The following is a 6,351-nucleotide window of genomic DNA, read 5'->3' as shown; positions in this document are numbered from 1 at the left end:
TGGTCTAAGTGCTTGGGCCCTGCACCTGCATGGGAGACCAGGAGGAAGCACCTGGCTCCTGGCTTCGGATCAGCACAGTGCGCTGGCTGTAGTGGCTATTTAGGGGGTAAACCAGCGGAAGGAAGACCTTTCTCTCTGTCTCTCTCACTGTCTAACTCTACCTGTCAAATAAGTTAAAAAAAAAAAAGAGAGAGAAAAATCCTAAAAACCTTAGGTAACTTAATCTTTAAAAGAATTTGATAGTTTCAATATAACTTTGTGCTTCAAATTAGAGAAGAAAGAGGCCTCATCCTTTCTCTGAGAATCAGTAAGTTATTGAATGCTGTGAGTTCTTAGACTAGTTTTTGGAAAAGTAACTCAGTGATTTTCTAATTACTCCAGTATAAAAATGGAATGAATAAATTCATGTCCTTGGTTGGCCTGCATTCCTTAAATTGCTGCCTTAGGATTGAGAGAACACCAGTAGATTTCATTCTTTTGGTTAGCAAGTGATTGCAATGTGGTTTTACTGTCATTCTTACTACTTGCCAAAGTCTTGTTTCCTTCCTAAAGACTGTAGTATGGTTCCTTTTGTTTTGTGATACAGTGAAGAGTGCTTTCAGCACTAAATAGCCCTAGTTTCAATTGTCCAGTAGGATATGGAGTGAAGAGTCAGATGCTTTCTATGTCCCTGATATGGTTACCTTGTTTCTTGTTTTTCTCCATCTCCTTTTCCTCCCCCTCTTCTCATTCTCCTCTTCCTCTTCCTCCTTTATGCTCATCATTATCTTCTTCTGTGAGAGGCCATATCCCTTGAGTATCATGAAAGCCTTGTTGGCTTCCTTGTGTGATCTTTTCTAGGTTCAAGACTTGGCTTTCTGACTGTAGCCTGCCCTCTAGTCTCTAGGCCTTTGCACATTCTGTTTCTTTGCTCTATTAATAATTACCTGTTACCCTTGATTGGGTAACTTTATCTTTTACTTTTTGGCTTAGGCATGTTAAAATATTCTAGGATAGATAAATTCTGCAGTTCCAAGCTAGGCGTTTCTATTGTGAATTTGTATTATTTCATGCATCAGTAGATATTGATATCACCTATTTACTTGTCTCTCCCAATTAGTCTCACCTGTGTCAGAGCAGGAACCCAATCAGCATTAGTTTTCTTGTTCAACCAATGTCTTGCAAGATGACTGGAACATAGTAAGCTTTCAAAAAGAATTCCTTATATAAAGGAATTGAGGACTGGGTAACTTACCTTGGGCATTCTCTGGAAAGTGATATAAGTTTCTTGATCAACAATAAAAGTTACTTTTCTTTTAATTATCATTCTGCTTATTGTGTTATACTAAATGGGGTTTCATAGGTTAAGAATTGTTTATGCTCAATTGTACTTAATTCCGAGTTTATACATCCATCCTAATTTCTCTGAAGATCTTATTTGGAGAGTCAGTTAACTCAATTATTTTCCACTTGAGATCTAGTTCATTTTCAACATTGGTTTGTGTGGGAAGGAATAATATTAAAAAGTGAAGTCAGAGAATCTGTAGGTTTTGTAATTTCCCTTTGATGTGTCAACATGTAGTAAAAAGAAACCTAGACTTGCTTCATGGCATTTTCTGAGACAATGTTACCTAGAATGTACTTTACAATAAGTTGTTTGGTAACACAGTCTCTCATTTTGGTATACAAGCTGCTTTAGAACAAGAAGCCAAAATCAGTCATAAAAGGCCTAACAGAAATGAAAGTAATTTGTCTAGAAAGTCTCAGAGTTTTTGGAATGAATGTTGTTAAATAAAATAACAATCAGTAATAAAATAACACTCAGTGTCTTTTTATATTGTTTAGTTAAAATAATAACATGGGCTGGCCTATATGGCTATTTTTCAAATCTCCTTTAAGATTACTGTAAAAATAGAAAAATGCACACATACAGATACACCAAACATGTGCACACACCCCCACATATATGTAAAAGCACAAAGAATTTTAATTCACTCTCAGTAGTAAAAATCAAATGTCTCTATTAACAGGTTAATGAAGAATCTTGCAAGGACAAGAGTCATTTTGTATAGGTGATGATCTCGTGATGATGAGCTTGATGATCTTGTGATGATTGGTAGCATGCACACAGCAGGAATACTGATTTAATAATACTACTATTGTTAATGAATTGGTAAAATTTAGGCCTATATTTGATTGCTCTTTCATTTTGATCAAAACTAATTATTGTTCTTACCCAGTATTCCTAATATTTCTAAGAATAAAATAAGATAATATATCCACAGATTTCTTTTGAGTATTAACACCTCAAAAATGTCAAGGTCAGTTTGTCACTTTTTTCAAGAACCCCACTTTTTCCTGGCTGGTTGGTTAGTTTGTGAAATTACTGTTATGTTCAGTTGATTAAAGCAGTATAACAACAAGATCAGTACAGCAAGTTGAGTTCTCAGCAGGAAATGGTGACTAAGTTGTGCTGTGCATTTGCCACGTTCTCCCCTCCTGATCTCTTGGCAGACAATGATAATCAGTTATGGAACAGTTTCCAACTGGGCTTCAATATTGATTCATTTCAGTTGGCATCAGAGTCAAAAATATATTGGCTTAATGTGAACCACACATTGCCATTCTAACCCTGTTCAGCTGTCTTTCTTGGGAGAGTAAAGATAGGGCTAATAAAAATGCATTGCGTCTATTAGAATGTCAATGGTGAGGGCAAGCTTTGCTGAGACATAACTGGAACTGCAGCAGTGTGTATAAAGGACAGATGTTATTAAACTGGTAAGAGCAGATACTACACTTGATCTCAGCCAAAAGGCCAAGAAGAGATGACAGATGTTATTAATAATCCAAATTAAGGGGGCTTTATTGGAGCCAACAGATATTCATTCATTAGTCTAACATACAGAGAACCCTTAGCCAACCTTACCCCCTGGATCTGGCACCACGCTAGCAGAGAATAGCAGAACAGGAATTCTCTGTTTATCAGATGATTGTGTTGAGATTTGAGACAAGTTGATGAAATAAAAGAATAAAGAGTCTTTACTGTGACTGAAGTCAGTGCCCACAACCTTTTTTCTCCCTTGAAAAATTCAGGCAATTGGCAGAATGGGAGAAAATATTTGCTAAATACATATATATATATATATATATATATGTTAAAGGAGTAATATCCAGAATATATAAGGAGCTCAAAAAACTCTACAATCACAAAACAAGCAATCCAGTTAAGAAATGAGCTAAGGATATGGACAAGCATGTTTCAAAGGATGAAATACAAATGGCTAACAGACACAAGAAAAGATGCTCAGGATTGCTTAGCCTTCAGGGAAATGCAAATAAAAACCACAATGAGGTTTCACCTCACTCCAATTAAAATGACAGTCATCCAAAAATCAAAACATAACATGCCTGGGAGGATGTTGGAGAAATGTACCCTATTGAACTGTTGGTGGAAATGTAAACTCATGCATCCATTATGGAAGACAGTCTGGAGATTCCTCAGAAATCTGAAAATCTTATGAAAATCTATGGCCCAGGCATTCCATTTCTGGGAATCAGTATATGAAAGACTTATCTGTATCCTCCATGCTTATATCAGCTCAACTCATGCAGGCTACCATAAGGAATCAACCCACATGTCCATCAACTGATGATGGGATATAGAAATTATCTAGGGGCCAGCGCTGTGGTGAAGCAGATTAACACCCTGGCCTGAAGTGCCGCCATCCCATATGGGTGCAGGTTCGAGACCTGGCTGCTCCACTTCCAATCCAGCTCTCTGCTATGGCCTGGGAAAGCAGTAGAAGATGGCCCAAGTCCTTGGGTCCCTGCAACCATGTGGGAGACCGGGAGGAAGCTCCTGGCTCCTGGCTTCGGATCGGCACAGCTCCAGCTGTTGCGGCCAATTGGGGAGTGAACCAGCAGATGGAAGACTCTCTCTCTCTCTCTCTTTGCCTCTCCTCTCTCTGTGTAACTCCCACCCTCAAATAAACAAATATTTTAAAAAAGAAATTATCTATCATCTAATAGAATACTACTCAGCCATACAAACTGAAATCCTACCTTTTGCAACAAAATGGATGCAACTGGAAGCAATTATGCATAGAGAAATAAGTCCCCAAAAGATCATATTTTCCCCTGATTTGTGTAAGTAATATATAGAGTATAAAAATTTAATGTATATGAGTGAATTTGACATTTTGAGATTGTATTATTGTTTCAGCCCTTATAAATACTCTTGAGGAATAGTGGTTTTTCTACTTACTACTTGTTGAATTCTTTATTTAGTGGAGGGTTAAGCTTGTGGTTATAATGAAAATTGAAAGTATTTCATTATAAAAATTAAAAAGAAAAAATAAAAATGAAGGAAAGAAAGTGGGAATGAAGAAGTGCAGGATGGGAGGTATCATTAGGCCCTTAAAACTGTATATGTAAATGATGAGGCCAAGGGAACTTCAGCTGGCTGACAAGGTCACAGCAGAAGGTCTGTCTCAGCAAGGCATGAGAAGGACAGCTGCAGTCCTCTCGGTGGTTTTAGGTTTGATGGGAACTACACTGCATAAGCAAGCCAGAGCTTCCTGGTGGTCCTGCTAATGATTGCTGTATTCCTAATTTTAGGGAAGAGCACTTAGTCTCATAACCTCCAAAATGTCCATTGCCTTGTAGAATTTTAATCAAGCAGATTGTTCGTGTAGAAGAAAGGGTTAATGCTTTATGCAAGGTTGAGCTGTTTGTGGAAAAGAATTAAAAGGCAACAGGCTCTCTGGTATATACTTCCCATTAGAATAAAGATAGATGTTAATAAAGCTTTAATTCACTGTATACTACAAATACTACAATGGTTAGGATGTCAAAACTGTAGAATAGATCTAAGTAAACCTTTAAATAAGTGCAATAAAGAAATTAAAGAATTGCAGAAAAAAATTGCAAAGAAGGGATACATTTTAAAAAGGGTCTGCTTTGAACTTGGGGCTTCTAGTAAAGATTAGATTAGGAAGGTACTATTCTAGCTTGTATAGCCAATTTCTGCATCATTCAGCAGCACTCGAGGCCTTGGCTTGTGTGGGCAGCCTGTTACCTCGCACCTATCTGTGATTGTAACCCATGCTCTGAATATGCCCTTGAAAATCAAAAAAATTGTAATTAGAAAAAATGGACAACAGGCTTTTCATTGTAAGAAGTAAAAATCATTATGTGGCTTATAATAAAGTCTGGTGCTCGAAAGCCAGAGCCATGCCATCAGCCTTGCTGTGAGTGTCTCTCATTTCTTCAAGTGCCAACACCTCTCACACCTTGGGGCCCCTGAACTGGCTGGAGCTGGTCTCTGGCATGTAAATACATGAAGTTTATTCCCTTTTTATAAATATTTTTTTAAAAAAATAAAATGGAGGGGGCCGGCACCGTGGCTCACTTGGTTAATCCTCCGCCTGTGGCGCTGGAATCCCATATGGGCGCCAGGTTCTAGTCCTGGTTGCTCGTCTTCCTGTCCATCTCTCTGCTGTGGCCCGGGAGTGCAGTGGAAGATGGCCCAGGTGCTTGGGCCCCTGCACCTGCATGGGAGACCAGGAGGAAGCACCTGGCTCCTGGCTTCAGATCAGCTTAGCTCTGGCCGTAACGGCCATTTGGGGGGTGAACCAATGGAAGGAAGACCTTTCTCTCTCTCTCTCTCTAATAAAAATAAATAAATAAATAAAATGGAATACTTAGAAAAATTCATTTGATACTTATGCAGACATCTTTATTAATAAATAATGTTAGTAATCACTATGCCCTTATGCTAAAAGTAATTAGCATTATATCACACTCAACAGGTATTTTAAAATGCTTTTTCTTAAATAAAAGCTTGGAACCAGTAGCTTAGGTTCTCTTCTGTGACTTGGGTATTTTGTAGTTCTTGCTAAATACTGTGCATTTCACATGTTCTGACTAGATGCTAGCAAGCTCTGTATACTTAATGTTAAAACCTAAGGCATGGGCTGGCGCCTCAGCTCACTAGGCTAATCCTCCACCTGCGGCGCCGGCACCCTGGGTTCTAGTCCCAGTTGGGGTGCCGGATTCTGTCCTTGTTGCTCCTCTTCCAGTCCAGATCTCTGCTGTGGCCCGGGAAGGCAGTGGAGGATGGCCCAGGTCTTTGGGCCCTGCAGCCGCATGGGAGACCAGGTTGAAGTACCTGGCTCCTGGCTTCGGATCAGCTCAGCGCGCTGGCCGCAATGCACCGGCCATTGCAGCCATTTGGGGGGTGAACCAATGGAAAAAGAAGACCTTTCTCTCTGTCTCTCTCTATCTTACTGTCTAACTCTGCCTGTCTCAAAAAAAAAAAAACAAAACAAAACAAAACAAAAAAAAAAAAACCTAAGGCATGGAAGAAGAAAG

The 6,351-nt window shown here is 39.0% G+C and overlaps 1 pseudogene; it reads right to left on the bottom strand.

Annotated features, from left to right (window-relative positions):
* Positions 1-2,641: 2,641 nt before the first annotated feature.
* Positions 2,642-2,806, bottom strand: LOC133768794 (U2 spliceosomal RNA; annotated as a pseudogene).
* Positions 2,807-6,351: the final 3,545 nt, after the last annotated feature.

The sequence above is a fragment of the Lepus europaeus genome, chromosome 1 (assembly GCF_033115175.1).
Source record: "Lepus europaeus isolate LE1 chromosome 1, mLepTim1.pri, whole genome shotgun sequence".
In the NCBI taxonomy this organism is placed as follows: Eukaryota; Metazoa; Chordata; class Mammalia; order Lagomorpha; family Leporidae; genus Lepus; species Lepus europaeus.
The sequence above is the reverse complement of the archived record's forward strand: the minus strand, read 5'-3'. Positions and strand labels throughout refer to the sequence as shown.